The following is an 11353-nucleotide window of genomic DNA, read 5'->3' as shown; positions in this document are numbered from 1 at the left end:
TTGGATCGAACCTAACCTTTTGTCAAATCACGGACGAGGGTGGTAGGCATTGTTCGAACTTGGTCAAACTCAACCTTTTGTTATCATGTGGCCGGGGACCGATAGGTATTTGTTCGAGCTGGGTCGAACTTAAACTTTTGTCAAATCGCGGTCGAGGGTTGGTAGGTGTTGTTCAAACTTGATCGAACTTAACCTTCTATTAAGGCGATTTTGATAAACATAAGCTTCTATTACTTTGACGTTGTTGCTCTAATTACATAATTGGAGAAAGTTACAAACTTTGAGCATTGGCTGGCATTTCAGTCCCAGTCCCGGTCTATCTAGTCCCTTTATTGTTCAACTTGGAGAGTCGGGCAATGAAAGAGAAATCAGTCCGTTCTTTGCATACTTTGACTCGAAGTGTCCCTTCTGTCGCCTCATTAAAAAACTCCTTGAGAAAACCCTATTAGAACAAAACTCATGTGAGGAAAAACGAGTACGACTTGGGGGCGCTTCTCCTTTTTAGAAGTTGAAGTATTTGAGGTGGATGATATTTCAATTGTTTGGTAATAGTTTTCTTTCCATTGTCTCTAGTTGGAACAAATCCTTGTTTGCTTTGCCTATAATTTTTTACGGGCCATCCTAGTTTACCTTCTCGTGGATCTCTGCTTGCTTGGGTTTTGGCTTTGAGTACGTAGTTGATGTCGCCCAAACTCACACAACTAATTGGGATTGTGAGGTGGTTGATGCAATTATAAATACCTAATGTAAGTCGGGGTCAATTCCATAGAAAGCTTTATGTGGGATTAGGTATATACCTAGTCTAGTGTATGACGTGCCCAAGATTGCACTTCCACATATTCAGTTGTTTCTTTTCTACTTCTTATTTTTATGCTAATGCTTGTAATTGAAAAGCTAAGAGACAATATTTTTGGTATTGTTGTTTTTTAAGTTTATAAAAGATCTAGGGTTGTGACTTCTACCTAGGTTGTTACCTAACAGATTGCAGGCTCTAGGGTAAATTTGATTGGTCGGGGTTGTAATATAGCAATCACACGCAATTACCCACTCAATACCTCTCGGTAGTTAGAGTCATTTTGTCCAAGTTGGCTTTATCAAGTCCAAATGGGTATCTCACGAAGCTAGTAATATATGCTCAAGTCGGGTCTTACTATCTCTAGATTCAACCCTTTAATTGGGGCTATAAATTTCTTGAGTTCACCCCGATTTCTTATTGGCCAAATTTTCCTTGACTTACTCTCTCTTTCTCAAGTAGAGACTAAGTAAATTAGGCATGAATCAATATTTGCAACCATCAATTCTCAAATTCAAGAAAGAACTAGGCTAAATATCACTAACCCAATCACAAACAAGCCCTAAATCAAACACCCATTAAGTACCTACACTATGGTTAGTTCACAACTCCAACTAGAAATTTAGTTACTCATGAAAAATGAAGAAATTAAAGAACAAACTAAGATACAATTCATAATAGATGAGTAAGGGAAGAAAATCTAATGTTAAACTATTATAAATTTACCCAATACAGTAAAGACAAACGGCTATATATTCTCATGTGCACCAAACTTAACCTAAAAATGACAAAAAGATCTATTTATACCCAGCTAAAATTGTCGGGCAAAATTGCCCCTGCGGAGGTTGTGCGGCCGCACAATTTTGTGTGTGGTCCGCACTTTGAAACTTGGCTTGATAGGTTGGACATCTGTGGCCACACAATTCTGGGTTGCAGCCACACTTTATCAACTTCTGCGGACCGCACATTTCTGAGTGCGGCCGCACTTATTGATTCTGCGGCTGCACAATAATGGTGTGCTCCGCACTTCTTGACCTTGGGCGTCGGCATGGGAGACTTCTGCGGACCACACATTTCTGAGTGTGGTTGTACTCTTGATTCTGCGGCTGCACAATAATGGTGCGGTCCGCACTTCTTGACCTTGGGCTTTGGAATGGGGGACTTCTGCGGACCGCACATTTTTTAGTGCGGTCGCACTCTTGATTCTGCGGCCGCACAATAATAGTGCGGTCCGCACTTCTTCATGACCCTAAAATTCCATCTCTCTGAACCTCATCTTGTGCAGCCGCACAATAGTTGTGTAGTCCGCACTTTGCAAATAAATTCTGTTAGAGGCTTTTTTCATGTTCTGCGGCCGCACTCAATATTGTGCGGTCCGCATTTTGTCCTTTTAGCCTTGTTTTGGTCCTTGTCCAAAATTACTCCTTCTTGAGTTGATTTTCATCTTTTTGGCTCGTATTCCAACATTCCTGCAAGAAAGCACATTTTATTAGTTTTCGAGAATATCTTTAAGCAATTTTGAGCTAAAACAAAAATAAAAGAGTGCAAATAAGTAGTCAAAATCCCTACTTATTAGTAGTCCCGGACATTGAGTGGTCCGACCTTTGCCTTTTTGTCATAGTAACGTTCTGCTTGCTACTTCTGGGCGACCATTCGTATGTACGCCATGTCTCTTCGTTCGTCGATCTCATCGAGTCTTACCTTCTACTCTCATCATTACTGGTGTCACTTACATGAGAGTACCTTAGGCTGGACTCTCCGACCTTGAATGGTATAACTGCTTCTATTCCGTAGACTAGAGAATAGGGTGTCTCTCTGGTGCTCATCTAAGGGGTGGTTATGTACACCCATAATACTTCTGGGAGTATTTCCGGCCAGTCCCTAGGCTTCTTCAAGTTTTTTCTTCGTGATGTTTAATATGGACTTGTTAGAGGATTCTGCATGCCTGTTGCCCGCTGGGTGATAAGGGGTTGAATGTATCCTCTTAATGTGCTATTTCTTGAAAAATTCGACGGTTTTATTTCCCGTGAATTGGGGTGTGTTGTCGTAGTTGATCTCCTTGGGTAGGTCGAATTGCTGGATGATATTTCTTCATATGAAGGCTGTCACACCTCCTTTTTTACCTACACCCCGCGGAAAGGGTATAAATAAAGGGAGTTTTCCCAATTAAAGGACAATCGAAATGGGATTTGTTGTTGAAAGATTCAGAGTCGGCACTTGGGAGATTTATGGTATCCCAAGTCACCGGTTCAAAATCCCGAATTGAGAAAAAGATTGACTTTGTATTACAGTCCGCGAACACAGAGATCCGGGTAAGGAATTTTGTTAACCCGGGAGAAGGTGTTAGGCATTCCCGAGTTCTATGGTTCTAGCACGGTCGCTCAACTGTTATATTCAGCTTAATTATCTGATTTTAAACAATTATGAACCTATGTGTAAATTTTAATTTTTAACCGCTTTTATTCAATTTTTAAAGAAGATTGAACGTCGTTTAAAACACGTTTTTGGATCGTGCCACATGAAATGCACCCGCAATCCTAAACATATTTTATTCAACGTTTAAAGATTTGGATTTGGGTCACATAAAATGCACACCCAAATTTAAGGAAAGTAATTTTTAAATAGCGCGCCTAAAGAAGCTACGCACTTGCAGCTTTGCGAGGGCCATGGAGATTCAACTAAATGGCACGCCTCGAATTCTAAGGATAAACAAGATTAATTAAATGAGGGCCATACATACTCCTAGCGACCCGAGTAATTAAAATGAGACGAGAATAACCAAATCCCCCTTTTTATGTCCAAATTCCTTCTCGTTACCAACCAAAACATACATCCAACTTCAATCTTTCTTGAACAAAAAAAAACAAAATCAACCCTTGGTCTCGTTGACTTGATATTAATAGAACCAAAGTAAGATAATAGAGATTCATATCTATTCCCTAATAAAGCATCCATGAAACTTTAACATAAATAAACAGAATTAAGAAATTTTAGACAAACAATGCCATAATAGAACACACATATAACGTCCATAGTCATCAAAGATCAATATTGAGAGGAAATTAAAAATCAGAGAGAAGTTAACCTCAAAACAACGTAATGTTGGTTCTGAAATGCATAACACCAGAAAATTTGGACAGCAACAATTCGACGGAACCACGAGTCTGCCCGGAACCCTCGAACGGACAACCTCGATTTGAAAATGACACTACTACTGCAACAATGGCGACACTGGAGCAACAATCAAAATGACACACACGAAGGAATCGCCAAAGAACTAATTTCGGCCAAACTCGGTACAGAACATCACAAAATCCAGAACTTGTTAGATCTATACTAGTCCGACGTAGAAGTAAAACACACGTGAATAATGGTGATGAAACAATCAACTATTTTTTGTTCGTTCATCGTCGACAGCGCGGATTCGACGATACAAAGTCAGTAGAGGGGGAGGAAGGTAAGAAGCAACGGGTAGGTGCAGCAATAGTCATGGTCATTGCCGGCCATCACCTCCGGCAGCAGAGACTATGTAAAAGGCGAGACCTAGCTTCAGCGAGTTTTATTTTTGCAGCTGCTAAGAAATGGCCTGGGCGGAACTGGGTCTGTCAATGAAGAAGAAGAGCTTAGGGTATGTGTGAGGTGAGGCTTAGTTTACGGCTGTTGCATGGTGAAAGGAGGTCCGGTGATGGAGTTTTGGTGGTGAGTGTGCGGCTGGTGGGATGTGCTGGGGCGTTAGGCTGCAGAGTGGTCGACTGGTGGCATGAACGGCGGTTCACGATGAGATGGACTTTAGGTTTTTGGTTTTGAAGGTGATGAACAACGACCCTAAAACTTTTTCCTTTCAATCTGGCTTTCTGATTTTCACTCGAAACTGGATCATGAACGCATAAACCAATTTTGTCTAGGGTGGAGATGGTCGCTCTAGGGTGCGTCGTTCATGTCTGTTCCGTGCAAAGAAGAAGAAATAACAACGACGGGATTTTTTGATTCCGGCGAACTTGGCTGACGGGGGGATGCAGAGGGACGTCGTCTGGGTGATCGGCGTGAGGTTAGGCGCAGAGTACGGTGATTTTCGGCAAAGGGTCACTGTTTTGGGTTATTCTGATGAAGAAAATGACTGACGGAGGGTCATTTTTGTAGAGCTAGGGTCGTTTGGAGAAGACGACGCGTAGGGGGGTGGGTCTCGTGAATTGTCTGCGCAGCTTTTGTGTTTTCCTTCAACGTTCTTCTCCTCTTTTCTTTTTAGATTTTTCATCATTCCTTATAGGTAGAGTCTAGGTTTAGGTGTATTTTTGTGTATTTTGCCCATTAGTCCCTAGGTCTTTTGTGTATTAGGTCCTTAGGGTTTTTTTATTTGTTTTTATTCCAAAGAAGAGTCTAGAAGGGTCCCTAGGCTTAATGGACTAATCCGACTTGGGCCAAGAACTGGGTTCTAAAACTCTTAAAATTATGATCCAACACCTTAATCGACTCCTTTTAAAATAAGATAAAAATACTACATAATGCAAAAGCTAACATGAAACTATTATATATTTTTTGTATTTTCAAGATCATGTAAAGATAAAAATAAGGTACTATTTTTGTATATATTTTTTATTTAAATTTATGAAAGATACGTAAGCTAAAATATTTTTTTGTAATTTTCCATTTTTATGACCAAAATAAAGTAAAGAAGTCAAAAATAGTTGAAATAGTTATATTAGGCCTAAATTAAATATTTACATGCTAAAATATAAAAAATCTTGGGGAGGGTCAAAAATCACATGTCTACAAAGGCGATTACCTCGTGTTCGCGTATTTGGGCGAATGCTCCTTCTTCCACCCATTTAGAGAAATAGTCGGTTATAACTAAAAGAAATTGTACATTACCTCACATGTTACACCCAATGTTTTCATACGTAAGAATACGTCGTAAGTTAATTGATGTAAGTTCAGAAATAAATTCATCTATCAAAAGTTTATAAAATAAGTTAATCATGTTACTATGGAGGTTACAAATATTTAAGATCATGAATACCAAGTACCAAGAGGGTTGGATGGCTTAGAAGTTAAACAAATTGTACAAAATAAGTTTCGTCGAAAGTCGACAAGTTGGAATGTCATAACATGTACTTTTGGGTGAGACTAGGGTTCTTAAAATTATAAGGAGGTTATGTTATGAGTTATTTTAGTCTTATGATAGTCGTGTGTTATTTTTTGAAGTCAAGCGAGTTGTAGAACAAAAGTTGGCAAAGGTCATCACAAGTTACATTCATAAATGTACTAAAAATTAGGTCAAATGTAGCTGAGACTTTCTCCCAATATACTTAGAATTACGAGATAATATACCTACCAAAATGAATATCTATGAGTCTAGTTTCAAATTCATTAAACCGTTTGTCGATACGACATCTAAGTAGCTAGATATTTACGTTTTTGTGAGACTGCACAAGCAGCTCCCAATGGGTCCCACTTAGGCGGTGGACGCCCCTTGAACATTTTAAAGGGTTTGAACGACTCATTTTTAGTCATTTTCAACCAAAGACAGTTCCCAAACTCTTTCAACACCTCTCTAACAGTCCTCCATGGTTCCAAGTTGAATCCAAGGTGGTTTTGCCTAGACCTAACCTCAAAATTTAGCCTAAGTGAAGAAAAGAGTCTCTATGATGTTGTGATGCCATTAAGGGTGCTTGTAAGCTAAGGGAAGCTTTAGTTCGAGTTTTTTTTATGATTATTTAAGGTATTTATAACACCCTATTGCTTGGGCTTAAGCTTATCTATGTATTGGTTAAGTTATTTGGATGAAGAATTACAAGATAGAACTTTAAGATGTACAAGAAGTTGTCTCTTATTGGACTATTTTGGAGTTATGCATGTGAATTCATATGGCTGAAAATTATGGAAAATAAGTTGTCAATGATATTGTTAGTATGATTGTGTTGGTTTACATGTCAATCTTGTTGAGGAAATTGGTAACTAAATAAGAAATGGCTTTATCTTGGAAGTTATCCATAGTGATATTATCTTGTGTTAGGCTATTTCAGGTAACGTTGAGATTGAGTACAAGGTTGGAAATCCTTTAAAAGCTATTGTTTATTATATTGTATATATTAATAAGTTCAAAAATGAATATAATGGGGTTGAAGATGGCTAAAGGGATTCAATCTGAGCTTGCCGCTCCTCGTGATATGTTGATGACTTGTTAATGAAATATTGTGTACCATATTTTTGATGTTGTTCTTATTTTTTATGTGGTTGTTGTTGTTGGAATATGGTGTTGGAGGAGGCCCTTGTTACAGAGGAGATGTTGCCCAAATTTACATAGATGAGCTACTAGCTTAAGTTGCGGACTTAGCCTTTACTCAGCACTGATTTTGAATCTCCTTATGCTATGGTAGATTGTGTTGAGTTGTTTGAAGAATTTCTCAGAAGGTATTAAACACTCAACGGGGTTAAGGTATATTAAGGCTATCCCTTCTTTCCTTTTGGCATGATCCATATGATACAAACGAAACGAGCAAACGCGAAACTTTCACAAATGACTCTATTCTTAGAAGTACTAGGGTTGCCTATGTTTTTGATTCCCCATATGTCCTACTATTATATCATATGTTCACTGGTCTCAAAAAATATGTAAATTGATAAAGTTTATCCGAAGGCATAATGATCTTATGACATTCCGAGAGATCTATCCGAGAGAGCTTATTGACTTACTTCATTATGCATTGCATTCATTTATACATGTACATTGACCCATGACCAGATGACATTATATACGTGTATATTATATTTATATGGGGTATGGGGAACTGTTATGGTGGTAAGTACGCACCATCACTTGATCAGCTGGTATACGTTGATGATTTTGCCCACAATGGCTGAGATGATATGATGGGATGCCCTCAGTGGCTTGATGATATGTTATATACGCATATATATATATATATATATATATATATATATATATATATATATATATATATATGTGTGTGTGTGTGTGTGTGTGTGTGTGCATGACATTATAAATGTTTCATGATTCACAGAGCTATTCAGACTTACAGGTTGAGTTCTTTACTCTATGTTTCTTTCATGTCTTTTAAATGTTGTTTTCATGCTTTACATACTCGATACTTTATTTGTACTGACGTCCCTTTTGCCTGGGGACGCTACATTTCATGTCAGCAATCCCGATAGACAGATTGAGAATCATCCTAGTAGGCTATCAGCTCAGCAGAAGGTGTTGGTGTACTCCACTTGCTTTGGAGTAGCTTATTTGGTTAGTATACTTTTGACATATATTGATTGGTATGGAGGGGTCTTGTCCCGACCTTTATGACGTTTATATACTCTTAGAGGCTTGTAGATAGATGTCATGTATATGGATACTTGTATGGCCTTGTTCGGCCTATGTTTTGAGTATACAAATGATCATGTCGGCCTTATAGGCCCATATGTCACATGTATAAGTTTCTATATCATGTTGGGTCGTCCTATGTCTAGTATTCCCTTATATTTTATTCCGGTTATCTCATGATGACCCTTCTAGCCCATTTACTCATGATGGCACGATATGAAAGATATGTTACATTGGTACCCGATTAGGTAAGGTACCGAGTGCCCATCGCGGCCCATCGGTTTGGGTCGTGACAAAAGTGGTATCAGAGCAGTTCTGTCCTAAAGAGTCTACAAGCCGTGTCTAGTAGAGTCTTATTTATGGGTGGGTTGTGCACCACACTTATAAGCAGGAGGCTATAGGGAATTTAGGACTTTCACTCTTTCTTTTTAATACAACGATACCTACATCCACAAAGACAGTTGGTAAGAGATTGAATGTGGTTGTGGAAAAGTTGAGTCAGAGGAACTCGATTTTGCGTCAACCTTATGATGAGTAAATGTGAAGTCTTTAGTAGATCATGTATGTACTAAGATGTGTAAGCTTCTTGATAAGGAGCCCTAAGGCATGAATATCTGTCCACCTGTATGGTAAAAAGAAATAAGAGAATCAGAAGGTAGATACAAGTTATAAAAGTAAAAGAAGCAAGGTACAGAAGGGTACAATGTCCCACTTAGTGAAGATTATCAGTATTTACAATTCAGGTAGAGAAGTATAAATGTTTTGAGTTACTTTCAACAGTAACAAAGATATATACAATTGACCACACCCATCTCAATTATGCCCTATGGGAGCTAACAGATATAGTTTAAGAGAAGGATAGAAGATCAGGATTCAATTGGGCTTAGAGTAACCCAAAATTGTGGATGGATTGTTATTATTAGCTAACATTTCTGAAGTATAGTGCAAAACGTGATAATAGTTCTCCTTGTGAGACACCAAGGTGGTGCACTCTAGAATAATATATTCAGATATGAATACCAGAATGTTCAAAAATTTTAGAAGATAGGTAGTGAAATCCTAGAAGGGATAAATATTTACCTTAGTATGACTCCAGTCCCGTATTTTTAATTGAATTCTATGCCTCCGAGGCCCTGGAAACCTCATTTAGAGTATCTTTAATTTGTGTGCACAGTCCGGACACGTAGCCGGAAAGCTTAAATATGAAATTCTGTGAAAAATGTTAAGTCTTGACTTTAAAATGAGTTAATTTGGCTTCGATCAACCTTTTGGGTAAACAGACCCCGATCCGTGATTCGACGCTCCCGGAGGGTCCGTAGGAAAATATGGGACTTGGGCGTATGCCAGGAATCGAATTCCGAGGTCCCAAGCCCGAGAAATAAATTTTTAAGTGAAATTGTTTTTTGAAATATTTTAAGGAAATTTAAAATGAAAATTGATTAGAAAGCAATGGTATCGGGCCCGTATTTTGGTTCCGTCGCCCGGTACAGGTCTTATATATGACTTGAATCATTCCTGTGAAATTTGGTTAAAAACAGACGTCGTTTGACGTGATACGGACCTTAATTGAGAAATTTGATGTTTAAAAGAGTTTTGAGAAATTTTATTGATCTCGAGGTTTAATTCGATGCTCGTGATGTTATTTTGGTAATTGATTAAATGAATATGTCCGTAGGTTTTTTTGAGGTTGTGTGTATACTTGGGTTGGAGTTTCGAGGGCTCGGGTGAGTTTCGAGTGGGTTCCGGGATGCCTTAGGCTTAGAAAGTCAGATGTTGCAGGTTCAGGAAGTTGCAGTCTCTGAACCCTCTAGTGCAGTCCGCGAGAAATCGCGTGCGACCGCGGAGGGGCCAGCGCGCCCGCGGTCGCCTTTGTGCGGTCCGCACAGGGTGCTGAACTGCAGGTCTTCAGGGAGGCCTATGCAGCCGCGGTCCATTTGATGCGGTCCGCACAGGGGGTCTGAGAGGGGTATAAATAAACGGGAATTTCAGTTATTTTTCACTTTTCAAAACCCCAAAAACATAAGAGGCGATTTTTCAAACAACATTTCTTCTCCAAAACGTTGGTAAGTGATTTCTAACTCCTTTTCTTCACTCCTTAACATCTTTTAACATGATTTCAACTTCAAATCAAAGATTTTCATGGGGGAAATTGGGTGTTTTGGGTAGAACCTAGGTTTTTCTAAAATTGGGGATTAGGACCTCAATTTGAGGTCTGATTTCAAAACAAATAATATATTTGGGTTCGTGGGGGAATGGGTAACCAGGTTTTGGTCCGAACCTAGGGTTTCGACCACGTGGTCCCAGGGGTGATTTTGACTTTTTGGGTAAAACCTTGGGAAAACTCATTTTCATGCATTGGGTTGATTTATTTAGTACTTATTGATGTAATTAAGTAACTTGTGACTAGATTCGAGCGGATTGGTGGTGGAATCAAGGGGTAAAGCTATAGTTGAGACTTGAGTGGTGATCAAGGCATCAAGGTAAGTGTTTGGTCTAACCCTAAATTGAGGGATTAGGAGTTGAGTCATATTTGTTACTTGCTTCTTGTTGAGTACGACGTATAGGCATGGTGACGAGTATCTACACGTTGGTGTCAAGCATGACCATGAGTCTTAAATTGAAAGTTGTTGTATTCTTAAATGACACTTGGGTGCTTTACTTAATGACCTTCTATGATTGAGCATTTTCAATAATTGAACTGAGTACAAGATAAGTTGAGATTGGTTAGCTGATTCTCCCTTGCCAGAATGACTATTTCAATATTGTTGTTCCCTTACCGAGAAAATTATTACATTATTGTGTTCCCTTGCAGGGAAGTTATTATATTGATTATTTTCCCTTGCTGGGATTCCTTGAAATTGTAAGATATTATGAAATGGGAGCGGGTGGTATACCTACCACAAGATATTATGAAATGGGAGCGAGTGGTACGCCTACCACAAGATATTATGAAATGGGAGCGGGTGGTACGCCTACCACAAGATATGAGAAATGGGATCGGGTTGCACGCCTGTAGCAAGATGGAAACTGAAAGTGAAAGTTGTCTTTACTTTTCTTTATCTGTGTTAGAAGTTATATTGTCAGCTTCCTTATTTATTCCTTGCTATTTTGCTTTAGCAGCTATCCCCGAGGCGTGTTTCCCTTCCTCAGCTTTAATTGCTTATTACCTGTTTACTTTTCCGCCATATATTATATAACTGCACAGGTTTATCTGGAGTCTGGTCCTA

General features: G+C 38.9%; 1 long non-coding RNA gene across 1 annotated transcript; it reads right to left on the bottom strand.

The window, feature by feature from the left end:
• Window positions 1-1441: 1441 nt before the first annotated feature.
• On the bottom strand, window positions 1442-5298 carry LOC142181875 (uncharacterized). Its single transcript, XR_012710782.1, has 2 exons — window positions 3879-5298; window positions 1442-2262 (listed from the first exon to the last, which is right to left on the bottom strand). It is a non-coding gene; the product is annotated as an uncharacterized LOC142181875 (long non-coding RNA).
• Between the last annotated feature and the right edge of the window lie 6055 nt (window positions 5299-11353).

This window comes from Nicotiana tabacum, chromosome 6, assembly GCF_000715075.1.
Source record: "Nicotiana tabacum cultivar K326 chromosome 6, ASM71507v2, whole genome shotgun sequence".
NCBI lineage: Eukaryota > Viridiplantae > Streptophyta > Magnoliopsida > Solanales > Solanaceae > Nicotiana > Nicotiana tabacum.
Note: the sequence above shows the minus strand (reverse complement) of the source record. Positions and strands in the feature narration are given on the sequence as shown.